Source organism: Pseudopipra pipra, chromosome 5, assembly GCF_036250125.1.
Source record: "Pseudopipra pipra isolate bDixPip1 chromosome 5, bDixPip1.hap1, whole genome shotgun sequence".
Classification (NCBI taxonomy): domain Eukaryota; kingdom Metazoa; phylum Chordata; class Aves; order Passeriformes; family Pipridae; genus Pseudopipra; species Pseudopipra pipra.
Window position 1 is genome coordinate 34,400,510 of NC_087553.1, and position 27,578 is coordinate 34,428,087.

The 27,578-nt window shown below is 35.3% G+C and overlaps 1 long non-coding RNA gene across 2 annotated transcripts in view; it reads right to left on the minus strand.

Annotated features, from left to right (window-relative positions):
- LOC135415286 (uncharacterized) overlaps positions 1 to 26,565 on the minus strand; it is a 69,317-nt gene extending 42,752 nt beyond the window's left edge. For both annotated transcript variants that reach the window (XR_010431054.1, XR_010431053.1), the window contains exons 1-4: positions 26,439 to 26,565; positions 24,320 to 24,464; positions 3,164 to 3,223; positions 483 to 553 (exon numbers count right to left, since the gene is read on the minus strand). This is a non-coding gene — a long non-coding RNA (uncharacterized LOC135415286). The remainder of the gene's footprint in view (positions 1 to 482; positions 554 to 3,163; positions 3,224 to 24,319; positions 24,465 to 26,438) is intronic.
- Between the last annotated feature and the right edge of the window lie 1,013 nt (positions 26,566 to 27,578).

A 27,578-nucleotide genomic window follows, 5' to 3' on the forward strand; every position in this document is an offset into this window, starting at 1 on the left:
GCCATATGTGCTACTTTGTCATAGAACTGAATTATGGCTTCTCCCTATAAAATTCAGATCAGCACTCTCATCCAACCAAATCTGTTTACACATGTAGACCACGAATTAAGAATGAGCCTTTTCTAGAAACAATTACTAGGAGACAATGCTTGCTTGTGAAAAAGTCTGGAGGGTACCAATAACTGTCTTTAAGACAGTCTAATGATTCACATTAGAAAATATATAAATATAGTAATTTTTTTTTCCTCTGGCCATGGCAGTCTGGTCCTGCACTATTTTGCCAAGTTATGTAGTCCAAGTTCATAGAGATTCATCATTTTGCATTAAATCTCAATTCCCCAGATTAAAAGATCTGAAAATAAATACGACATCAGTAAGTAGAAAGAGAAACTATGCCCTCAGTTTGGAATGGAAATCCATTTACAAACAATGGTCATGAAGATTCAAGAAAGAGCAAAAAAGCTTTCTTCCGTTTTTTTCACCTGGAGTATATATCTCAGCCACAACAGTGGAGGTTAGTGGTGGTCCAATTTTTGAACATCCTGCTTTTTTCCTGGGTAATAGAAAGAATATTTGGCAATCAGGTAATCTGAACCAGGAAGTGAGGATCCATAAGGATCACAGCCTCATCCAAGTTTCATAACACACACACACACACACAAGCAGAATGACCAGGTTCTTCACTCTTCAAAGAAGGCTTGCAATTATGTTCAATGGAGTGCATAACTGTGCAGTTCAGAAAGCAAATAAATAAGAAATATTATTATAATCAGTGTTTTCTCTGAGCAATATAATAAGTTAGAAGACTGGTAACTTGATCAGTATTCAATATCAGTTTTACATTTGTAAATACTACTAATTTAAGCTTGTGTAGTTGTTCTTCCAGAAATATCTGCATTGTGAATATTTCTTGCATCAGTTTATAACAACCATCCTGCTTCTACAAGAACAAAATGCCCTGAAAAGCAAATATGATTTTAATGTTGCTTCTTGAAGAGTATGTGACATCTGCATTTACTGCACTCATCCCTGCAAGTACTAATAGGAGTAGTTGCTGCTAAGTGTTCCCAACTAAGTCCTTCAGCATCACTATGAGAATAAAATCCTTCTGCTCTGGAGAAAATAAATTTAAGTAATGCAAGTTTACTAAACTCTGCCCTAATTACACATAATGTTAAATGGCAATTACAGAAGATGCAAAACAAGCTTCAAATGATATTTATAATCTTATTTTTTCTTTTTTCCCTAAAATCTATTTAATAAATCACGTATAATAATGATTTATTTTTAATTTTTATAATGTGTTCAAGAAAAAAACCCTAAGCAGATAAAAAAAAAGATAGTATCTACCATGTGTAACCATGACAACTCCAAATCCAGATGTAAAATGGCTGTCTTGCTGCTAAATTCTCATTAGAAAGAAAGCTGTTAGCTCTTTTTGACTTACAGGTCCAGAGGAAGTGAGATAAAACAGAAAATTAGTATAGATTTATGTTGTTTCACTAAATGTTCTTCCAATGTTACCCACTCTGGTATAAAGTGGAATGTCACTAAAACACATGTAGTAGGTAGCAGATAACAGAGACTTTTTTCCATGTCCATGACCCAGCTCAACAGCATTTGCATAAATCAGAGAAAAGCGGAGGTATGGGAAAATATATGTTAGTACATAGAGTAGCTACTGTGATGAGGAAGATCTTCTCTGGAAATGTTTTGAGAATCTGGAAGTCCTTTGATTTTGGGAAAAGACTTCAGCCACACCCGAGTGCCAGGTCCTGCAATTGGATCACAACAAGCCCATGCAGCACTACAGGCTTGGGGAAGAGGTGCTAGAAAGCTGCCTGGGGGAAAAGGACCTGGGGGTGTCAGCAGTGTGCCCAGGTGGCCAAGAACACCAATGGCATTCTGGCCTGTATCAAAAACAGTGTGGCCAGCAGGACCAGGGCAGTGATCATAATGCTGTACTCAGTACTGGTGAGATTGAGGTCCTGGAGTGAGTCCAGAGAAGGGCAACAGAGCTGAGGAAGAGTCTGAAGCACAAGTCATATGAGGAACAGCTGAGGCAGCTGGGGTTGTTTAGCCTGGAGAAAAGGCAAGTGAGACCTTATCCCTCTCTACAACTGCCTGAAAGCAGCTTGTAGCCACATGGAGGTTGGCCTCTTCTCCCAGGCAACTAGCAACAGGACAAGAGGTAATGGCCTGAAGCTGCAGCAGGAGAGGTTTAGATTGGATATTAGGGGAAATTTCTTCAACAAAATGGTTGTCAAGCAGTGGAACAGGCTGTCCAGGGAAGTGGTGGAATCACCATCCCTGGAAGTGGTCAAAAAATGTGTAGATATGGCAGCTGGGGACATGGTTTAGTGGTGAACTTGACAGTGTTAGGTTAATGGTTGGACCAGAAGATCCTAGAGGTTTTTTCAAACCTAAACCATTCTATGATTCTATGATATAAATATTTAAGATATAATATAATATTATTATTTGATATTATGATATTATGATATCATAAAGATATAATTATATTATAATGCCAGTCTACATAACTTTTTCATGTAGTGGCAAGTCTTAGAAGACTCACTTATTCTGAGCCTGGGTTTAGTCTTTGAAGACTCATGACAAGATTCTGTTGTCAGATTTAATTTGAAATGGAAAATATATTAAAATATATAAAACATCTACATGCATATATACACTAACACACACTATGTCACAAAGTCAATTCTGATTTATTCTTTTTTTCTATTTAACAAACATGTTCCTGATAAGTATTTAACTACTTTGGCTAACATTCTGCCCAGTGAGCACAGAGTATTGACAGAATGCAGCAAGGATGCTGACGGACTGCTTCAGCGCAGATCTAGGCTGATTCAATTACTGGCAAGAGTTTATGGTCAGAAACTGTGGACTTGCTTTTTTACATCATCAAACTTCAATTCTTATTTCCATTATGATTAGAAAAATCCAAAGAAAAAACTAATACAGCTAGCAGTGAATATACATAAGAATAAATTCAATTATAGTTTGACTATTTATGTCAGATCTGCAGCAGGTATAAATAAGCAAGGTTTCATGGAATTCAAGACAGTTATGCACACAAAATCAAGGTGCCAGATGTTCTCATATAGATTTGTGATATATTTAGTATTAAATCATAACATCTTACCATCTCTTTGCAGAGACATATTCTGGATAGTTGTAGTGGTTTGACTCAGTGGCATTAATCCTGCAGTGGATGAGAAAGAAATAAGGCAGGGGGTAGGGGAAAGATGGTTTAATATAAACACCCATCTGCAAAAAGGACATATTGAGAAATCATGCCAAATGATGATCATTTAATCTAATGAGGAATATTTAATGCATAAAAACAAATAAAAAACATCTGGCAAGATTCACATACTTTGCCAGACAATATCAAATTTGCTTGGATGAAATGGCCGAGGCATGTCCAGATTCAAGTGAACAAGGACAGTGGACATGAAATTCTGAATTTTGAGGCCAATGCTCAGTGCCTGTAACTACTCCTTCAAAAATTCTTTATCTGAAAATATAGTCCCTACTGCTGTACAGAAGTTACATTCATTTTAAGAATAGGTTTATACAAATAGCTGTGTATCAGAGTTAGGAATAGGAATAGTCTGTGTAACTAAATCCAGATGAATCTCACAAGTATCAGCCATTGATTTACACTGTTCTACAGTCCCAGTGTTCCCATATAAAACAAGACATTTATGGAATTCCACCTGGAGACAGGTGAAGAAGTCAGGCATGATAATGAAAGAGAGAATTCAGGGAATATAAAGTTAACCTCATTTATTTTGTATATTTTTCTTAGTTTTAGAAATATATCTGAAAATAATCCTCCTAACTACTATTTCTTTTACATCATATTAGTTAAGAAAGCGGCAATATCAAATTTCATTATAGCATAAACTAACTCAGTAATTAACAGTAACTAACAGTAATTTTCTAGAGCAGAAACTGAGTCATAAAGATGTGTTTCTATATCAATTCTGTCATACTCCAAAATCCGCTTTAAGCCAGATCTGCATATTGCCACCATAAGAAATGGAATATCCCTGAGTAGCACATCCTTTAAAAGAGACAAATCAAACACAATAGACTGAAATATTTGCTACACACATGCTGGAATTAACAGTGATTGTGAGTTAGCTGAGAGCCATCATTAAGAGGGATATGCATGCATTCTGCGTTTTTTCCTTGTAGTTCAGAGACTCAAGTGAAAATACCAAGATTAAAATTAGCATCATCAGGTTAATGATGATCAAGACTGTAAAAACAATGAGCACACTATATTCTTTACTTGTAACAGATAGTTCTTATGATCCAGTTATTAAAATTATTAGAAATACCTCTGCCCAAATTAAGGTATAAATGAGACCAAATGCCAAAGTTAATACTATGGGTTTTATTTAACAGTAAATGTGAGACAAAGAGAGAAAAATCGGGGGAAAGGGGAAGTTTGGGGTGGGGTGAGTAGAAGAAAGAGAGTGATAGAGAGAGATTAAAAAAGTATCCCCACTCCATGTAACCCGGCAGTGTCCTGTCAGTCGGGTTCTTCTGGTCTTCTTGGTGGTAAGGGTTTCCCACAAAACATAGAGTTCAGTGGATTAATATACATTCAGGAGATGCCAGGCACCTCCCCTGGGGATGGGGGAAACTTTGCAAGTCTCTTGCGACAGGTTCTGGATGTGTTACCTCACTTGGATCACATGCAGAAGGCAGAAGGCCTCAGGAACAGGTTCGGGGGGCCTTTGGGGGTGTTTTATGGTTTATGATCCCTGCTCAGAAGCCTCTCATGTGAATGTCCCATGTGTACGTGGTCATCCCAGAGCAGGATGGGGCGGGGGGGGTGTTTGCTCCTTCAGTTTGGTGTGAAGAGATTTCACCATTGAACACCCAAAACCCTTCTCCTTCGCCACCTTAGTTTACAAAATTAGCATTATTATTTTCAATAACTGTTTCAAGCTAACATGCTTGAGAGAATACAATAGTACAAAAACAGCTAATGAAAATTTCACTGCAAGTCTGGTATACACCATTTGGCACTTCAGAGTTCCTTACTAAGTAGAGCAAGTCATGGGATTTCTAATTCACTAAAAGATACACAGCCTTCCCGGAAACAGTACAAGCTCCCATGAAAAACCCATATTAGGTAAAGAATTATGTCTTGGACTTATATTTTGAAACATCACAGAAATTAGGATGTATCTCAGTGTTTATTTATGAAAAGAAATACTAGCGTAATTTTTTTTAATTGAAATTTGACTTAGTCACACCTAATTGAAGCAACAGTAAACTTAGGCATTTGCAGGACTATTTAAATAATTCTTCTTAAGAAGGAAATTACAGGATATATGTATATGAGAAATAATGTATGTAATTCAAAACATAATTGAAGGTCAAGCTTTACAAAAGACCTCACAGCCATTGCCCATATGAAATTTTGCTGACAGCACAATTCTCTCCTTTGACAGAGCCTTTACACCCCCACTCCATCCACAGTTCTCATCTTTCTTTTTCCCTCAACTTACTCTAGCCTTAAATAAAGGCTGAGCCTTACACAACTACTCCTACCCTCCCTTACTTGATTTAGAAATTCTCACAGTGAAATAAGACTGAATCCCACATTTTCTTTTGGCAGCTGCTTTCCAGTCATACTCCAACTGCATCATTAGCCACCTTCTTTCTTCCTTTCTGCCTTTATTTCTTCCTTCATTCCTTACTTTCTATATTTCTTTCTCTCTATCTACTCTAATCTTATCCTAAATAGGAGAACAAGCTTTACAATGTAGCTGTAATCAATATATAATAATATGATTTTATTTAGGAACCAGAAAGTCTCTATTTTATAAGGTAGCCCTCAAAGTTTCCCCAGAACAGAACCACAGATCTACTCTAAGCTCTCAGCTAGAGCAGGTTGCTTATGGCTCTAGTCATTTGAATTTTGGATAACTTCACAGATGGAGCCTTCATGGGCACTCTGGGCAATCAGTTTGACTGTCCTTACAGGAAATAGGTTACTTGCTGTATTCAAACAGAACCTCCTGCGTGCTAATTTGCACCCTTTGCCTCTTGTCCTGTCAGTGACCACTAGTGAGAAGAGCTTAGCTCCCTCTTCTTCAGTCACTCCATCAGGTATTTATAAACATTCATTACAATCCCCCTGAGCTTTCACTTCTCCATGCAGAACAGTCCCATCTCTCTCAGCATCAGCTCATATAAAATGTTTCACTCACAGGACTACTCTCATGTATTTTGACACATAGAATAAGACCAGTACAGAGCCAAAGGAAATAGCAGAAAAATAGCAAACATTTGTGACATTCAGACAGTGAAGGATTTTCCTAACAGTATAAACTGTGCATAGGCCTCCAATGCAGAAGTCCAAGAGAACAAATGGCAGTCCGTGGGATATGCTAATGCCTGAAGATTCCATAGTAGAGAACAGTTATTTTCACTGGAAGCAGCAAAGAACCATGTGACAAAAACAAGGTCCATTTGAACTGTTAAACTGTGTCTGTGCAAAGCCAAAACCAGTTTGTTCTGACTTCAGATTCAAAGATATTAGAAACACTTTACTGATGTTCCATGAATTTCAAAGAAAAAGGTTTTTCATAATCTTATATATAAGTCACACAGATACTCAGCGAGTCTTAGGTTCTAGGGGATAAAAATTACCTGAAAACCAATAAACAAATAGATGTTTAGCACTTGGCGTATGTTGTATAGATATGGCTGCACAAAATGAAAGACAACATGAGGATCAAGCCTCAATCTATAACCAAAAGGTACTATTTTACCATGTCCTTGTTCTCTGCCTTAACCTACCCATAATCATTATTTCAGAGGGAAAAAAAAAGGAGGCAGTTATGTTTATCTTCCATCGGAGAGATAATGACTCAGAACTTTTTCAGTTAATGTTTCAGAGTGAATTACAGCCTGAAGCTTTATGGGATTTTAATTACAGGTTATTCATAAAGATCACATTTAAGGAAGCAAAAATAATAATAATTTTTTAAAAGCATCTTATTTAATGTATTTTAAATGCTTCGTTTTGTTGATAACTACAAATGGTTTTGATTTCAATCCTTAACACCAAGCTTTCTTTAGGAAAGTGAAACCTAGTATTCGAGATTTCAGTCACATCATCTGGCTTTAAAATAAGATTAGTTATAAAACCATGTTGTTTATTCTAATTTTCCAAATTATTAAAATATTCAGCTATTTATTGTACTCATTTTTTTTTCTGTCATTTATCAAAAATGTCTTGGTTATTAAACGCTTTCAGAAAAAGTACTTTCAAAGTTATTATCTCCATGATATTTTAAAGCTAAGAAAGTCTGTCACAATTTTCCGAGGATTAAGAAAGTAGTAATTTAATCCCTAAAGATGTTCAACAGTGAGCCCTGGCAGCCCAGACACCAAACCACATCCTGGGGTGCATCAGACACTGCATGACTAGCAGGGCAAAAGAAATTATTATCCCACCTTACTCAGTGATCATGTGGCCTCACCTTAAGCACTGTGTGCAGTTCCGGGACCCTCCATTTGAGAAGGATGTGAAGGTCCTTGAATGCATCCAGAAGGCATGGGGGGGCAACCAACAAAATGGCTGAGATGAATATCCTGTGAGGAGGAGATGAGGACTTTGGGTTTGTCTAGTTTGGAGAAAAGGAGGGGTGACCTCATTGCTCACTCCAGCTTCCCAAGGAGGGGAAGTGGAGAAGGAGGTGCTGGTCTGTTCTCCCTGGTATCCAGCGATGGGAATGCACTGAATTGTAGTTTTGCCTGGGCTTTCGTGTATTTTACTTTGTGGGACTGAAGCTGGTCCCATAACTGAAGAAAATTAGCTGCTGAAATAGTGCTCACCTGGAACACATCTTTCAGTGTAATGTCATCAAAAGGAAACCCTGTTCATATCCTCTAGTTTCCTTGGAAGATTTATGAGAACAATAGACAGATTTCACAGCTGAAACACAGTCATCTAGTGTATATCATAAAATTAGATACATCTTTAGGTAGCATGATAGAGTTTAATGATGACAGACTTTCAAAAAATGAGTCCGTGATAAGTCAATCATGAGAGTTCACTACCTTGAAAAAAAAAACAAAACATCATTCTAATATTTAGGAAGAGCATGACTGCTTTTGGTTTGAGTTTCATTATCGCTACAAGATAACAGCCTAATCCATATAAAAAAATTAAAAAGTCCTTTATTCTAAAACACTGTTTTCATAACCTGGCATTTTGGGGAGATCAGAAAAAAATTAAATTTACGTCTTATAACATGAGCAACGATGACATCTCCTCTGTGGACAGAGCAAGGTGTCCACAAAGTTACCAGAGAGAAATGACTGACAGCAGCAGGAAGACCTGAGTATCTTATTATCTGAATTCAGCAGAATGGACAAATCAACTGCTGCAGCCCTTTCTGGTCAGTGTCACTGTTAAGGAAGAAATTAATATGTGTCAGCTATTCATTAATGAAAAATATGCAGTTTCCCTCTTACAGAGGGAACTCTGCTTGCTGTGTAACTGGGGCCGCATCTAGTAGTGATACAAAAACCAGCACCATGCTGAATTTGTTATGCAGTATGAAATTATTGCATATGGTTGCTTTGCAAATGCTGAAATAACCTAAAGTGACTCCATGTAAATTAACACCTGCTCTTATGACTTCACCCTGAAACCCAAGGAATTCCATGACAAGAATATACCTGGGAATTGCATTCCCAGGTGTGCAGGGGTAATAAAATAAAGGTCTGAAGAATCATCTGCACATGGCTTAGCAGAGAGACCTGTAAATCTTTGGAGCTCAGTCTCATGATTCTATAACAAAATCACAGTTATTTTTTTTTAGCAAGGTTAGTCCTCATATTGAAATTAAATCACTACAGAGAATCAATTAAAAACCTTCCCTATGTAAATTATGTGAATCTGCATTAATTCTATTCCTAGTACAAAATGTATGATATTTTTGGGGATATTCCTTCAGCACTGTCTATACAGTATAAGTAATTTCATAGAAAAAGAATAAGGGAAGACTGGGTAAAAATCCTGAAAAGCATTTATAAATCCAAGTTTTGCGTATGCTGCAATAAGTGCTGCAAGTACTCTACAGTCTATTAAGGGGAAATGAAATGGTGTGGCAGGGTGTGTAAAGCTGCTTGATAGATAGTAGATCATTGTGATATAACTGACATCAGATTTTGGCCCTATTCATAAAATATGCAAGCTCAAATGGAAAAGCCATCCACATCCTAACACCTCTTTTTGCTTGTTTTTCCAGGAAAGATTTCTTTCTGAATCAGAAAGTGCACTTTCCTTTTATGATTTTTAAAAATGGCATTTTCTTTGTTCTTTTACATTCCATTCAGCATAACCTTGAAAGATTACCTAAACGAAAATCTCCGTAGATCAGTAATAAAAACTATCTAGTAATTACTGATCAGTACATTAGTGTCACGCCAGCTACTCAAAACTACACACCCCACTTAAAACTTAGGGTACTACAGTATCTTCCACCTGGTAACAAAGGCAATTGGACATCCATCTCCACTAATATCTGTCCACAAGTGGATTTCCTCACTAATCTTCAAGTTTTCAGTTAGGTAACAGGCAGCAAAGCTTTGATTTAACTACACACTGTCAGAATCTGGTATGTCCCTCACTCCTGTTTCAGACACAGTTTGTTAATTCAAAAAGAAAAGTAACAAATTGGAACTCAGCCATCTCATTATCTAATTATCTATTATTAACTGATAAAGTTAAAAATAAATCTAATTTTCAGCAGATTATATGTCAGTATTATTTGACAAATTACGAATAATTTATTTTACTTGCTATTTATTTGAAGGAAAATCTTTAGATATAAATGTCCATATAATATGTAATTTCAAAAAAATGATGATGCAAATGTACATTAAATATGCTTTATTTATAGAAAAGCTTAACAATTGTCTATTATTCCTATCTTTATACAAACTTATATGGATAATCTTCTACTCTTATGGGAATTTTAGAAGGCAGTGTTAGAATTTCCGTATTACATAAGGCATGTATCTCCAATTCTTAGCACAAAATTCCTTAGAATACAATATAAACATTTTTTCATAATGAAGAGTGAGAAAGCTTTTTAAAGCAGGTAATATTTCATTTATGTGTTTTAATGTTAATTTCAAAATTGGTAAAGTAACTCTGTAAATCTGAATTCACAAAAACAAGAAAAGTTTTTCTTTATGCCGTACTTAATCACCACAGGGACTCTGAGTACTGTCTTCTAAGTCAAGACTTTTATGCTTGCCTTTACTGGGTATTCATTCCAGTTCCTAAAAAACAGTGCTCAGCTTCCAGATTTACAAGCCTGAGAAATGACAAAAGCTGCAAGCATTTGGGGCAGGAATAAAACATAGATCAAGTCCAAACACACTAGTCAACTCAATGTAAAGCAGCCCTACCTGTTTAACATAAAGTTGATATGGCCCTATCAGTCATATGAACTTTCTGCATAAATTTGATCACAGCTCATAATGATTCACGTGTTTAAATCAGATTATTTTCCTCTCATTTATAATACCTCAGCTGTGCTATGGATGTCTTCTACATTTCAAAAATCATGATCTGCTCCATCAGCATGAGACTGCTGTCACTGCACATTATTTTGACTGTGATACGTCTTACTGACAACATCACCTCCTTTTGATTTACACTGATAGGAGTTAAAACACATAAGTGGGGTATCTCCAAGGCATATAATCAATTGCACCTGCTGCATTTCTGGTATTTCCTGCTGAAGCTATATTATTACTATAAATGTTTCCAAGAACATACATTGGCATCATTTCACAGCACTGTTTCTACAGGACTAACAATTTAAAACCTCAAAAGAATCTCAGAAGTATTACTATTTTATTGTTGTTAATACTCAAGTTACTGTGATAAGATGATGAAACATGCACACCAGAATCCTCTGTAGTATATTCTTGATTTGTGCAATACAAGATAATAACAGCATAGCGTTCTCAAAAATAATTTAAAAAGTCTTATTAGCGTGCAAAAATGGTAATTAGATGTTTTTTACAAGAGAAAATAAACAGTGCTCAAATATTAAAATCAGCTAAGTTCTGGGAAAATGTTGACATAACAATCAATACTGGCAAGAACTATCTAGAACAATTTGATTAGCAACAAGTGAAGAAATATTTTACTTTTAAGGAAATATGTGTGTATGCATTAATTCAACCGTATTTTCTGACATAAGTATTCACATGCTGTTAAAAAGCACAGTTGAAAATAAAAGGATTATGTTAACTATGGAGGGTAGAAAGTAAATTGGAAAAAAAAAATCTGATGAACTACAGGTCTGTATCTGAACAGTGGAGAGGAAAATCTCTGCATAATTTAAATTAAACAGCATGGTCTGATTTAGTTTTGATAAATGTATTAGACTGAGTACTCTAAAGTACATTATTTTTGTTAATGTACTTAACTTAGGCACATGACAATTTATGAAAATATTTCTGATATAAATACCATATAACTGTTTAACTATGGGATAGACTTACAATTGTTCCAAACGGTTATAAATAAAAAAATAAATTAACATTTAATATGTTCAGGTGAAGAAAGAGAATAGTCAGTGCAACTACTTTCTTTTAGAGAACTGAAGAAATGCTCTGCTGAATCAAGCTAAAAGGTTCTTTCAATGTGAAATTCTAAGAGAAAATTATTACATTTTATAAAGAAATCAAATGAGGAGCTTGTTGAAGTTTATCATTGGAATTGGTGTCAGAGGCAGTAAGAGATAATGAAGAACTGAAAAGAGTTATTGCAGATCATTTATGATCTCCACTGTATACTGAACTGTATATGTATGGGGCCTGTGAAAGTTCCACACACTAAACCCATTTCACTGACTTATGTACACAACTTGTATTTCTTACAAATCAACTCGGAAACCTGTTCTCATACCCTAATTTCTGGCTCTTGTATTTGTAAAAAGAAAAGGAAGAAAAACCTAAATATGAAGCTCCTTTCCTCAGCTGATACCCCTTGCTGCAACTGCAGAACCAGGCATGGCTCATTTTCCACTGTATCTCCTTCCCAAAAAGATACACACTTTACTGGAAAAGGCGAAGAATATTATCACCAGAGAACACACTGAAATCTAGTTGCTAGGATGGTCTCCCTGATGGTAGAACAAGGTGGGATAAATGGACAGAACTAGCCAGGTGTCATGATTTATGTTCTGATTTATGTCCCTAAACACCAGACTCTTACCTAGTAACAGCAGCACCAACTGCTATTGCTCCAAGAGAAAGCAGTGAAGAGCTTGTGTTCCACGAACTTCCTGAATGTCTCCTGGATTGCACTTCCCCAGAAATGTGAACAAAAGAGTACACTTGCTCTTTTAGTCTTTTTCAGATCTCAGAACACCATTTGTGCCAAGAAAACTAAAATATTTCTAGGCACATGAGTGATAACTTCAACACAACCAAAAAGAAGGTGTCTAGAAAATTCAACGTTGAGAAGTTCCAAATGATTTGGTTAGGGAGTTATATTTTGTCGTTAGGTAATTAGATGACACAAAAGTCCTTACTGGCTTAAGATGCCATTGTAGAGGATACCATTGCATCTAATAATTCTTTGCTGATACATGGCAAAGAATTGTTCTATGCATTCATTTGTGGGAAAGCAATAAGCTAAAATAATCTAATTTATTAAATCAGTTAAACTATACCTTTGAGTTACTTTCTATATGAAAGTCTGTTTTATTTTCATACAAGTGGGTTTTTTTCCTTTACATGTTTTAATGGTGTAAAATTCCAGTTGTTAACAATTCATTTAGTATAGCCTGGGTACATATATCAGGAATATATTGTTTCAAAAAATGGTCTGGGCTATTTCAAGATTATTTTTTTAATCACGTGTTCTTAAAATCAAAAACACAGTAATAATTTGGCCTTACAATGAGCAAGAGTAGTTGCTTGCTTCAAATACATCACTTCTTTTTTAGCTATAATAATGGCTAAATGGTAAATTTTAAAATTCAGAGGACTTTTTATTCTCAGATCCATTACATCAGTGAATGATGCCACAATCAATGTATCAGTTACTACAGCAAATTCAGTCTCCTGCCTAAAGAGAATCAATGATCAAAGTAGCTCAACTTGGGAACACTTATCTTCAGAGTAGATCTATCCCAATATCACCTTTTTTTTGTAAGTGTAAAAGTATTGGTTAAGAGCTTCTGGTCCTACTCTTTCTTAGAATTAATACTAAGATGATTCAGAGTCCTGTTCAAACTGTAAATATATACTTAAATATTATCTCAGACAAATAAAAATGTCAAAAGATGTGCCCGCCCTCAAAAAGTAGAGTGATACAGAAACAAATCTTAAAATGAATGTATATAAACTCTATAAATAACAGATACTAGGGGCTTCTATGTGGCATTTCTCAGTATGTCAGACAGCAATAAAGATGAAACCATCTCTTATTCATAACACAATTCAGCTTCAACTTTCAGTATCTTCAATTCCTAATTTTGCAAGTATTTTTTTTTTCCTAGGGTTATGGACATGATTTAATTCTAAATAGGGACTTGTTCTTTAAAATTCAAAAAATCTCATTCTTGTATCCCTTAATACTTTAGGTGTAAACTGAACTGTAACTCAAATGTGGGTGGGTGCTGGAAAAGAATAACAAGCATATTTGATCTAGATCTTCCCTAGAATTCTGGTAACTTTTTAAGGAAAAGTAAAAATACAGTAACTTAGGGCAAGAGTAGATAAATAAGATGATATTTCCACATTACAAGAATCATGGTTATCCTCTGGAGGATATACGTTTTTCCTTAACTCCTTGAAGAATAGAGGTGCTTTTAAGAGGTATCCACAGAGGTGCTCATTAACTCAGTTTCTGTCACCAACTTTCACTAGCTGTCTGGATATGAGGGACTAGATTGGTACCTTACTACATTAATTATTGTGTCAGATCAACTAACGTTGTCTCTCTGGGGGAGAGGCCAGGTCTCCAGGTCAGAACTCACATGGCCAGGCCTCCATATGGGAAGGCACATGGGCTATCAATCAAATAAGACCTGCCCACTATTCAAATATCATAAAGTTTATGGAAAAGGAAACTGCTAGGAAAGGATACTGTAGTCATGATGCTTTGTTTGAATACATTATCCAGTCATTCCTTACAATGCCATTTCTCTCTTTTCAATACATGTAGAAACAAATGCAATGAACCGTCAGCCTGTGAGTTGTAGCTCCTGCTTAAATGGTAAGAAATATTTTTGGTTGTCTCACTGAGAATGATCACTAGAATGAAACCAAACAATTTCATTCAATAAATGTGCTTCAGCAGCATTCTTTTTTTTTTTTTTTTTACAATATACATCTTATATATATTGGACTTTTTTTCATTTTTCTTGATTCTGCTAGGCTGTTGAATGAGAGGCACTTTGAATGAGAAACACTGACACCTAAAATTAAGTTTTCCAGTTATTAATTTAGCTAGACAGTTATTGAACACTACAATCAGTAAATACTAACTGATTGTTAAAAACAAATTCAGACATGATTAGCTATGTAATAGATACACATATATTCTATTACTATAAAACCTCTGTTTTATTGGTTTTTACTAACCAACTACTATTTCAAATGCTTATAAAATCTAACTACTCTATTAAATCTGGTTCTTTAGCCTGAATGGGATGAATTATGTACTATTCAGCTACTATTTGCCATGGCTATATGTCGACCTGGATGTTGAGATTGTTAGCATATGGCTGTGTTTTGCTACTGGCAGAGTCAGATCACAGAATCACAGAATCACAGAGTATGCTGAGTTGGAAGGGACTCACAAGGATCACTGAGTCCAACACTTAGCTCTGCACAGAACCATCTCCAACAGTCTCATCATGTGCCTATCATCCAAATGCTTCTTTTTTTAATATCTAACCTAAACCTCCCCTGAAGCAACTTCAGGCCATCCCCTTATGTCCTTATGTCCACTGGTCACTACAAAGAAGAGATCAGTGCCTGCCCCTCCTCTTCCCCTCACAAGGAAGTTGTAGACTGCAATGAGGTCTCCCCTCAGTCTCCTCTTCTCCAGGCTGAACAGAACAAGTGACCTCTTACAGCTTCCCCTCAAGGCCCTTCACCATCTTCGCTGCCCTCCTTTGGACACTCTCCAATACCTTAGTATCTTTCTTATATTGCGCTGCCCGAAACTGCCACAATATTCAAGGTGAGGCCACACCAGTGCAGAGCAGAGTGGGACAATCATATCCTTCGACTAGCTGGCAATGTTTTGCCTGATGCCCCCCAGGACACAGTTGGCCCTCCTGGCTGCCAGGGCAGCATCTTCCCTGCTGTCCATCAGTGAACTCATGCTGCATTAAATAAAACCAGTAAGAGAAAATACAGTGTACAAAAAAATCCTTTTAGTCCTCATCATACAGCAAAGGCAGCCTTTAGTCTTCTAAACAGGAGAAATCAGTACCTGAAGATCACCAATACTCCCAACTTCAAGGTGACTCTAAGTTTTGACTCATTCATTCAGGGAACTGTTGAGGTTGGAAGGGACCTCTGGAGATTGTGCTGTTAAACCACTCTGCTCAAAGCAGAGCCAGCAGATGATGTCTCCTAACATCAGCTACATTAAGGAACTTAGTCTAACATGCAGGGCTGGTTTAAATGAGAAACAAAAAGGACCCCCTGCCATCAAAAATCTTACCAAAAGAGCCCATTTATGCTTTTCAGATAAGAATAAGTTTTCTGCCCCACTCAAGCTATCATTTTCTGACAAAAAACAAAGTACTGTTGTCCCTTCATATCCTGCTTGAACTTCAAAACCCATAAATTTCATTATGAAGAGTACCAAACTTCTATTTTAAAGAGTTCTTGTACATGATTGTATTATTACAGCTTTCAGATTTACTCTGCTTCAACTGGACAACAATGGCTAACTCTACAGTCCCAACACAATGTCAAAGATGTCAAAAGAACCTCAAGGAAAGTGGTTTAAGCTAACGTGTTCTAGTTCAACCTGGAATACATGCAAAGGTAACAAAAAATGCTCAATTGATCCTCAGTAGTGTGTTCATATATAGTTTTGGTTTATGTCTGAGAAATAACAGAGGAAATGCAGCAAACGTTACCACTGAAAGGAGTGTCTAATGGAATCTATACTAAGAAAGTTACTACACCGTTCAAAATATACCACATCTCAAAAATACATCCAGAGTTACCAGATGCTTTTTCTTTCAGTAGAAAATTTTCATTCTTAGTTTATAGATTTAAAATCATGATGACTTGGGAACATCCATATAAATGCTTATACACAATGAAAAGTGTGTCTGGGGAAGATGCCTGCATATCTACTTGCTAGACTTAAGCTGTGAGTGTGAGGAAAATGCATGAACAATAACTGAACCTCACACATTTCCATTTTTAGTCTGGAACTTCCCATCTCAGTCTATTCAGGGAGGTTTCAAATTTTATTGTCAGGGTAGTAAAAACAGTGAGCCAATAGCAAGTCCCCATCCAGCCAGTGAAAATTACAAAACCTAAAAGTCTGATCCAGTAAGATATTTAAATCCATGTGATTCCTTAGCACAGGAGTATTCCCACTGAAGTAAATTAGAACTATTTCTTTCTTTGAAATAATGCCTTCTCTCAGGTTCAAGTGTTCTTCCAAACCTGGACCTAAGAGAAAGTATCTTGTAGAAAAGAAAACAGCTATAATTCCTATTTTCTTTGGGGAACTATCAATTCTTTCTTTCCTTAGGTTTTCACATCTGGGCTCAGACATCCTTACTTAATTCAACTGGCATTAAGAACATATAGACTTTCCTTTTTTAAGAAAGGCTAAACTGGGGAGAAACAAAAAACTCACAGTGATAATAACACAGAACAGATGAAGACCAACAAGAAAGTTTTCCAAACAATTCTAAGGCAACTCTCCAAATTTTTTGTGTTCCAGTATCCTCCACATGCAAAAGGTCATTTCAGCATAGTTAAAACTAAGCAATTCAAAGAGCCACAGAGCCTGGATTGCTTACAATAAATTAAAACCAAATTATTTAGCAAAAGTTTCTAGGGAGGCTTTCCCTGGTGGTCTAATACGTTCCCCGACTACGCCTTCAGTGTACATGTGCATTTAGAGAAGATTAGCTAGTTCATGTGATCAGATGGCACCCTTGTTCAAACCTTGGTCCATAGTGCTAGATATCTTAGGGGAATTTAAACTCTAACAACATAATATCTTTCTAGTTGTTTCTGTGCTCTTTTGTCAATAAAAGCAAGTCAGCATAGAGAGATGCATGCTGCTTGTAACTTAGTATATACTGGAAATTTATTTTCTCATTTTTGCTAACGTATTATTCTGTTAGGTGACATTGGGCTTTGCTTTTTGCCCTCTTTATAGCCTTCTGACAACACCATAATGAATTATTGATGGATGTCTAATTAATATCACACATTTTCAGGGGGAAATTTATGATTCATCAAGACCATGAAATCAGTTCTGTTGGAAGACTCACCCTATATTATTTTGTCAGAAAATACTGATTTATATGTCATCTACTGAAATTTAGTGAATTCAATATGCTTTTAATTTTAGCACAAACAGGGAAATGTATCTTGTTTTCACATCTCACCCCACTAATCACACTCTTCTAAGACAATTAATATCCATAACATCCATGTACACAGAATAGCATAAATATAATTAAAAAAATAAGTGTGCTTATGACACCACAATGTGTTTGTAACAAATGGATTTTGAAGACCCTTGATCCTGGAAAGGTAATTAAGTGATTTGATGGGGTCCACAGTAGCTGTATTCTGATTAGAGAACTCATAACATTAGCATTAACCATTAATCTGTCAATACCTTTCTTTTTATTTCGAGTATTTGTTTTAGTACAGTTAATTATACTTTTAAAAAAATTATTACAGTAATTTCAATCTGATTGTAGTGTATAAACTAAATATTACTGCCACTAATGTCTTGTTAATTTTTTTCCTTTTTTTGTTTTATTTGATTGATTGATTGTTTCAGTTTGTTTGAGCCTGGAGTGAAGAGGGACAGATACAATAAATGTCTCACACTCAAATAGTTGAATTCTGACTTAATGTTGAGTGTTGAAGTGTTGCGGCACAGTTCTTCATGAGAGAAAAAGTACAGACTTCTTTTGACAACTATGAAAGTCATTCTGTGGAATCAGCTAGAATAGCTGATATGAAACCTTGAAATATTTATTAAATAAATGGTAGCATCACTAAAGAACTGTTCCCTTGGTGTTGTACTCAAAAAGGTAAAGATAAAGGAGGAATTTAAAAGTCTTTTGACTTGTTTGTTACAGATTCCCCCAAAGAGGTCAACTAAATTCTATAACTGATAGTCAGTGAGACTTGTCATGTAACGTAAATATTCTACTCTGAAAGATAAACAGAATTTCATTATGCTGGGTAAAACTTCCTTTGACCCAAAAGGCATTACTTTATGCATACATCTCTTTTGGATAATTTGTATCATTAAAAATCCCCTAATCCTCTCAAATATTATAATGTAGGTCAGTTTAGCAAAGAAATCTCTGCAGAAGTTACATCTTTTACTGGGTGTGGGGATAAGAAAAAAAAGTCACAAATTTGTATTTGATAACCTCCCTAGTATTGCATATGCAGAAACTTATTGTTTGCACTTGAAAACTATGCTGCTCAAGCAAAGCACAAAAATGAAATCTATAATCTGTATGTATATATACAGTTTATGTGCTATTTTAATATTCTTTCCCAAGCAAAACCTTGACTTTGAAGAAGTGTTCATTAAAAGATGAACATAAAACTATCAAGGTGCAATTTGACAGACACTACAAGATGCAAATATTTCTCTAACCTAAAAGCTGGTTATTTGCAAAGAAGGTACCATGTAAGGTAAGCAGTTTTCTTGCTGAGTTTCTATTGTAACCTAGATACCCTGCAAAAAATGCTGGCTTCCTGTCATCTTCAGGAAAACATGCTGTCATTTATTGCCTGGAAAGCCAGTGTTTGGTTACTGAAGCCATAAGCAATTTGGTAACCATTTTGGCTGCAGAAACACAACTCCAGAAACACTAAACTGCTAGTAGATGTTGATAACAAGAACCTGAAGGAGCCACCCAGCATATCAAACATACATTCTTTCTCTTCAAGTAAATCACACAATAGTCCTTCTAACGTATCTTCAAACTTCCCCTTAAAATCATTTAGGCATTTTTTGCTCCCACCGTTACACTGTAGTAGATTGGTTCAAGCCTCATTCAAATGGTTAAAAACCTTTCTACTAATTTCCATCCTAGATTTATACATGGCCATTTTGTTTATCTTTGTTCACATGCAAAACACTGGTTTTCAGCTGAAATAGTCACTTTTCACTCCCTAGTGTTTATTAGCTTATTATAGAGAGAAAAAATATTTTCTAAACTTTCATTCAGTACCATGATTAAGAAAAGCTGTTCTAGCCTTGTCTCATAAGATTAGCTCTGCAAATTAATATTCAGCCAATAGCCTTTCGTTATACTTACAAGAATCTGAATTTCTTCTAGAACATGGGGGAGCAGAACTGCACACATTCTTCTCTGAGCTGAACCCAGTATCTTGCACTACCCTCTCTAGTAGAAATGCCTCTCCTTGTAATGTCTGCTACCTGTTTTCAGAGCTGCATCATGTTGATAGCACACAGCAAACCTTCCATAAACTAAAACACACATATGCTTTACATGCATGATCATGCATTTAATTTTATGGACTGTTAAATTATCCCTGTCCACTAGGTTATCCAGTTCATCTTTATGGAATTGCATTTGATTATGCCTTTTATCTTTATTTGATTGTCATCTTTCTACTTTTTGTGGCATTTTTAATCCAAGACCAACCTTTGCAAAGCTTTCCAAATTAGTGTATGCATGCAGGCTGCTTCTTTTTCAATGCCTTCTCCCCATTGCCTTGCTCATCCTCTTCTATAAATTTCTTCTGAAGTCCAGTTTAACTAAATGTCTTCAAATGAAATCCTTACTGGTAAATTTATGACAATTCCTTTGCTTAGAAAATGAATTACAAAAAATTTACCAGTTTTGTCAGATATGATCAGCCTTTGGTAAATCATCTTTCCATGTCCTTGATTGTCTTGATTTGTTGTCTTTGCATTACCTGAGAATAATTTATTTTAAATAAGCTACATTTGCCTAGTTTTCTGCATGACTCCTTTCCCTTCAACCAACAAAAATCGATGCTAACAAAGATACAAGTACTGCTGTTGAGATGAAATACAAAATCAGCCTTTTAATCTAATGTAACCTGTTACATACATGCTTAGTTCCAACTGTCATATTGCAGATCCTGATCTCTAAATCTGGATTTATTTACAGAAATTAGTACAGAATAAATAGAAATTTATTCTGTAGTTTTATTCAATGCTACCATGTCTATATCCTCAGCTTTATCCAGAAGGTAAAAAAGTAATAAGATTAAATTAGTATTATTTAATTTCTGTTTTTTCCTGCCCACTAAATTCCTCATTAGCTGACTAACAAAAAATGCCTCTTAGTGCTTGTTATGACCATTTGTATGCTGATACAGAGTAATTATATTTCAAACTTTCTCCTGGGTCAGTACAGGGTACAGACATCAACTTGTAGTTATTTCTCAATTTGCTAGAGTGTTACAACTGGAAAAGCTACCTATGCAAGTACAAATATATCATATAATTGCCAGATCAAATTAATTGAATTTGAGATTTTCTTGATGATCCTAATTTAAAAAAAAAAAAAAGCCAAAAGCAAGGTTTTGGAGCAAATCAAACTCAGTTGTTTGAAAACACCATTTTGTAGCAACTGAGATCCGAGCCCATTTAAGCCATATGTTCAGCCTTGTAATTAATTCCTTGACTGAGAAAACCTTGCATTGATTTCAATACACAATCTGTCTGAAAAAAGAGCAGAAAATTAGCCAGAAGCTTTGCGTATTCTTTATATAATACAAGAGAAGGGGAACTAACAAAGGAGGTAAGAAGTATTACGTGAAAATTTTTAACTTGTGTAATTTTGGTGAATATGACTGAATGATTAATATGTATGATTAAAAGAGTTGAAAAGATATTTCAGAAGAAGAATATTTGGCAACAGTTATTTAAGAGCTACTTAAACTTCTTTCTTTCTTAAATGATTAGTTTAACCTGTAAGCTTTACTTACAATTATGTTCATGAACAAGATGGAAAACAGACTGGTTTATAGTTTGAAAAGTATGGATGAAACAGTAGCTAATGAGCTATAGGAAACTGAAATATTTTTAAGTAAATGTGAATATAATAAAACTAGGAAATAGAAAACATTTAACTTTTATCATTTATCTTTAGAACTACTTTGTGATTTTTATTTACTCAAAGAAGATGCAATACAAATGTGCTTTAAATTATTTTTTAATAACACACATTTAATTAACATGTTTAATAACAATAATTTTTAAAAGTATGTGGCAAAAAAATATAAAAGATACCTTACATCAACATTTCTGGCTTGCTTAGGGTAAAAAAATACCTCTAAAACTTTTTCTCTGGTAATATCACGTGTTAATTAACCACAAAATTTCCAGTGGTATGTCTAATGATGAAACATGGTTTAACTCTGTGTGACTTTCAGAGGCCTGTTAAAAATTGAATATTTTAAAATAAACATCTTAAAGCCACATCCTCAGTTTAGGAAATTGAATTTGCCTTCCAGGGCATTTGTTTCCTTTTATTTTATCCACTTCAGGAGAGAAGGTCCATTGCTGGCCCCAGTAAGTTCTTCTGATTTGGAATCCTGATGGTTCTGGCCTCCTGAAGTCTCTGTCTTGCTCAGGCTCTCTGCCTGCTTGCCTCCCCACCACCCCTTTTCTCCTTGTCTAGCTATTCCCTCTCTCAATAAGTATTAATTCACTCTTTTTATGTACCATATTCACATGCAAACTGGATATGTACTTATGACTAGTCCTGACTACAACACCCTACAGAACCACAGCAAGAAATCCAATAAAATGATGATTAAATGATTTTTAAAAGTGTGATATTTTATAGCCAGGCACCAAGGAAGCAATTAGATATTCACTATATTCTAGAGACAGCGAAGTTGTACTGTTTAGCCAGGTTTAAATTCAAAAGTTATTTCTTTGTTCAAGCCAACATACCATCCTATCTTAATTCAAAATGTAACAAAACAGCTCAAACATCAAAACTATGCAGTATACATCCTACTGCTCTTGAAAATGGGCCTTTTGATTTTTTCCATATTTTTTCTAATATTGTTTCCCAAGACTCTTTTCCAGTGCAACATTCCTTTGAAGTCTTACATAGCTTTCAAGTGCCAAACTACATGCTTTTAAGAGATGTCAGTGTGCTGCTTGTAAAAGATAGGGCAGGAGAGGCTGACACACTCAATGTATTTTGTTTACAGACATTTTGCCTCGGTGATCAATAACCATATGTAACAGAAAGACAGTTTCATTCTCCCTTTGACATGGTGCTAGCTACATTGCCTAAGGACTTTTTTCACTGTCAAACATGTTTTATTCCAGTATCTATGGCCAGTTTAACAGCAACATAATGTTTTATACTCAAAGGTGCCAGCTATGCTTTCACATTTGATTTGTATTTATTCCATCAAAATATTTACATTGTAATATGCTGTAGCACCTGGCTACACTTAAGTAAAATAAGCTTGCTGAGTAACAAGTTAAGACCTAAAAAGGAGACCTCAGAAAGTGAGGGGTTTACTGCAGGGTTTCATTTTTAGAACTTGATCTTCACAACAGAACCTCAAACATTGTTGCAAAGGTTATTATTATTCTCAAAGTGTTTAGTAAATACAACTCCTTGTGGAAGCCAGAGGTAAGATAAGCAATACTTCTGAAAGGTGCACATTACCTCTCCATTTAGATTTAAAAAAAGGTGTGAATGTGGATGGAGTAGAGTGTGAAAAAGGCTACATTTATCTGATTAGCCCATGAATGAGCAATCCTTCCATTAATCTGTATGTCAGGAAAATCTATTTGAGATTTAAGACTTTTAAGTTATTATTTTGTGTTTATTTTCCTTCATAAAAGCAGTTTTTCTTCCAGATTTCTATAACTCAGTTTATGAATTCATGATTGAATGTTGCCATCTTACCCTGATCAACTATTTGCATGCTAACAGCTGAGCTGACACAGCTGAGTGGTTACACCTGCTTTTGTCCTGCCCTGTCTGTGAGATAAAGTGCATTAGCTCAGCCTCAGTTGAGGCATGCTAAAAGTGGACAAGTGGACAAATAAAGACCCTTTATTTGTTCAGCAGCTCTAATTCAATAACTCTTAGCCATGTGTCCACACCTTTAAAATATATCTCTGTCATCTCTGTCGCAGACTACCACACATAGTGGTGTGGTTTTGGTAGTGGTAAGTGCATGCAGAAAAAGCTAAGTGTGGTTGTTGATGAAAAGGAATAGTTCCAGAGAAACAGCAGGTTGTTTTACTAAAATGGGAATATAGACAAAATTGAATTTCATGATTTATCATAGAATCAGCCAAGTTGGAAAGGACCTCTGAGATCATCAAGTCCAACCCGTGATCCAACACGGCCGTGCTTACTAGACCATGACACATTAAGTGTCACATCCAGTCTCAATAACATGATATAACATGAATCCCGGTGTTGTTTTTCAATTTGGGTTCACTGGGAAAAAAGTCTTAGGACCTGTTCTACTGATGTTTTAGCTAAGAAAATAGACCTTAAAAAACTCTGTCAGAAACAGTAATTATGTCTATACAGACATGTCTTTAACCAAATGATTTCAAATTTTTCTTTCATATGGGATCAGTTAACAAAGAGCCCATTTATCACTGTCCAGATCCTTTTTTCCTTTTATGTTTCTTTCCCCATTGCAAACTAATGGCACTTTTTTCCTAAATACAGACTATCTAATATATATACACACATATATATACAAATTTAAAATAACAAGCCATTAAAAAGCAAGCAATTTGCAACATAGTTGTTTCTACTTTGAATCTAGTAGTGTAAAACTGTGCTATTTCCAAGTACCTTAACTTACTACCTGGACAAAATGGACTTTGGGAAGTAGGAACCAGAATCTGTGGGTTTGCCATTTGTGAGGGCCAGCAGTGGGCCAAGGGGCAAGAGAGGATTATTATTTAAACACACTTAAATTCAGTCATCTGTGTTAAACCAATGCTTTAGGGATGAACTATCATCAAACAGTAGCTCACCAGTTAGAAGAAAGAGATTAATCCTCAGTCCAGAATCAGCAGAACACTGAAATGCAGTGAAAATGACCTTATCCTGTGACTTTTTTTTTCTGCTCCTTTTTCAAATTGTTTATCCAGGTCCTTCCATTTCTTTGATCAAAAAGCCCTGCAGACACACACACCGAGTTACAGCTGAAAAACACCAAGCTTCTGAAAAAGAGACTGGATTTTCAAATTACTTAAAATTTTGATAACATTTTAAAGCATTAAGTTGTCTGAAGATTTGGAGAATGGCAAAAATTGGTGCTGCAATCTCTCCAGTTTGAAGAGATTTTCTTCTTTTAGAGAATTAAACATCTCTTACTGATATTTTTGCAGCATCATCACTCATAAAAGGGTTTCTGTTTTGGATATGACTCTCAAGGAATGTTAGAAAAATTGAGATGAAATTTCTTCTGTTTGCCAGAGCTTCACAAAGATAATGCAGTGAGATGCACAGAAAGAAACTGCTATGTGGCTTTGTTTTTTCCTCATGGAACACAACAGAAAGAAACATCAGGGCTTGCAAAAAGAAACAGTTGATAGGCAGGTGCTAAAAAAAAATTCAATTAAATTGAATTTGGCTTGGGCACTTATAGTGTTGACAGTGCGTGTGCGTGCGTGCATGTATGATTCTTTCATAAATTGTTTGTCACGTTTAGCAATTATTAAAAGGAACCCAAAGCCAGATAAGATTTGATACAAAAGAAAACAAAAACTGAAAAATTATTTAGCAACAACAGGGTATATTTTTCTTGAAAAATCAAATTAGCTCACATTGAATAAAATTATATTGCAGAGTGTTGCACCTGATCTGTTTTCATTTTTATCCTGTTGACTAGGTTAATGTTATACTTAATAAAAACAAGGACATGTTTTCCAGGAAATGAACATTTTTTTTTTTAGTTAATTATTTCATAAAATAATCCCTGGAAGCCACATCAGCCTCATTTCTACTTATAATTATTTAGGGCTTAAAAGTTTTCTAGAAAGCTTTAGGGATTTAAGAGAGTGTACTCACATATTATCAGTACCAGTACAATTTTTGGTTTGTGTTCAGTTATTGGAAAATCATCTACATGCACCATGAATAAACAGAAGAAAGTGGATTTTTTTTTTTCAAAGATGCACACAGCTAGATATTTCCCCTGGGTGATGTCGTGAATTTGAAGTGTATTCCTCAGAAGCTTCTGCAGTTTTACTTTAGTATTTCCTCTAGGGTCCACAGAGAAGTGTGGAAAAGTCTGTACAAAATATCCTTAATACTGAAACTTTTCACAAAGGTGACCCAGCAGTAGCCTTAAACCATTTAGCTGTTATTTTTGAAGAAGACAATTTCATACAAGCAGTCTAGCTAGTATAGGCTATCTATTCAAAGATTCTCATTATGAGACAGAGTCACAGAAGGGATATGAAGGTGGCAGAATCCATCAATCTAATATTTCTCTCCTACTGATATAATAGTTGTAGTGAGCATGATCACTTTTTTACTTAGCTTTAAAAATTATTTAATTTTTTTTTTGTACAAGTATACATATAAAGTAATACTAAAGTTATAGATTGAAATAGGAAAAATATGCTTTAAAAATTTAGGAAGTGAGAGTTAAATCCCAACCTATACATACAAAAGGAAACTGCTAGAAAAATCTTATTCAACAAACCTAGCTGAAAAGATGTGACCACTTGGCTGAAAACAAGTCATGGGATGAGAAAACATGCACCACTTGTACTATGTGTGCTGGAACACTGAACACTGGAAAATGCAAACAACCTTCCCAGTAACCAGTAGCCTAAAACTTGACCGAAATTTGCTTACTTTCCTGACTTCTGGTGCTTTACTTCTCACTTTTCACACCAAATGTATAAAAGAACTAAAAGCAGTTGCTTAGGGGCAGGAATTAAATTTACAGGTATAGTTTTACTCTGGATACCCATTAACTTTTATATTTTACAGTTTTCATAACTTTTTGTCAATTTTTTTTCCTTAGACTAATTTTCTAGGTTAAGAGTGGGTTTTGTTTTCTTTCACTGCTGCACATTACCTTGATTACCTTGCATAACTGTTTGTATTTAATGTGTGCAATGGAGGAATAACTCCTACCTTGTTTTATCTCTTGTTAACTGTAGAAATACTCCCTGCAGGGAGGAAGCTAAGTGCCATTTTCTGGACAACAGAACAAGATGGACTGGTCCCAAAAACATACTTCAGCATTTAGATATCAATTTGACGAGACCTGAAAATATGGAAGATGGAACATATTAGTCACTAACAGTCCAGTCAATCTACGCATTCATGTGAATAAACAGCTGGCGTAATTTAGATAAGCACAATGCAATTAGCAGAGCTGGAATTTAGGTAGAACAATGGAGCTATCCATCTTCCTCTTGAAAACATAATCAAGAGACTATTTTTAATCACAAGTAATTAATACCTTGATTAAACTCTTCTGCCAAAAAATGCAATTTCAACATCATGGATAATTATGCAAGAACATTAATTTAATTAACATTGACTCACAGTGAAGAATACCATCTATTAAAATGCCACCATCACTTGTTTTAGAATCTGAAAATATCCTATTTTGTCTAAATATGCTTTGTACAATTGATGCTCAAGGAGTCTATTCTGAAATGTCCTTTTTTATATGCCTACAGAAAGAAAAAGCCTTTTGTTGAAGGATAATTTATGGTTTATGCCCTAACACTCATATTTAAGGGGGGGGAAGCATTTTTCAAATCCACATAAAATAAAAACTATCTGATAAAAAGTCACTTTAGACCTACCCTATCACAGGAACACATCCTGTCAGCAGCTCTGCAACAAGATCCAGTGGGATGGATGGTGTATGAAGAATACTAATCAGGTTTCTGTATAAGCAAAGTGCTTTTGTTTCTGGAAGCCTTTTGTCCAAACATTTCACTAAAACACTAACTGCCTTTTAAAAGTCTTTCTGCACAACACCAAGAACTATCAAAGTGCAAGAGGTAAAAGATAAGCTTAACTTTCATGATGTGTTTTTGAAAAGTACCAGCTCTGTCGATACTATAAAGCTATTGTTCAATTTGTGCAACTTCAGTGATTTCACAGTCAGGGTGTCTGTGCTTCTGCTCTTCTAATATTTTAGTAGTGGAGGTAGTATGTGCACGTGGGTGATTGTGGGGAAGAGGGAGCATCACTTCTGTGGTCTGTGTGTTGGTATTTAAAATATCAAAGTGGAGTCCAATAAAAATACTGGAAGGA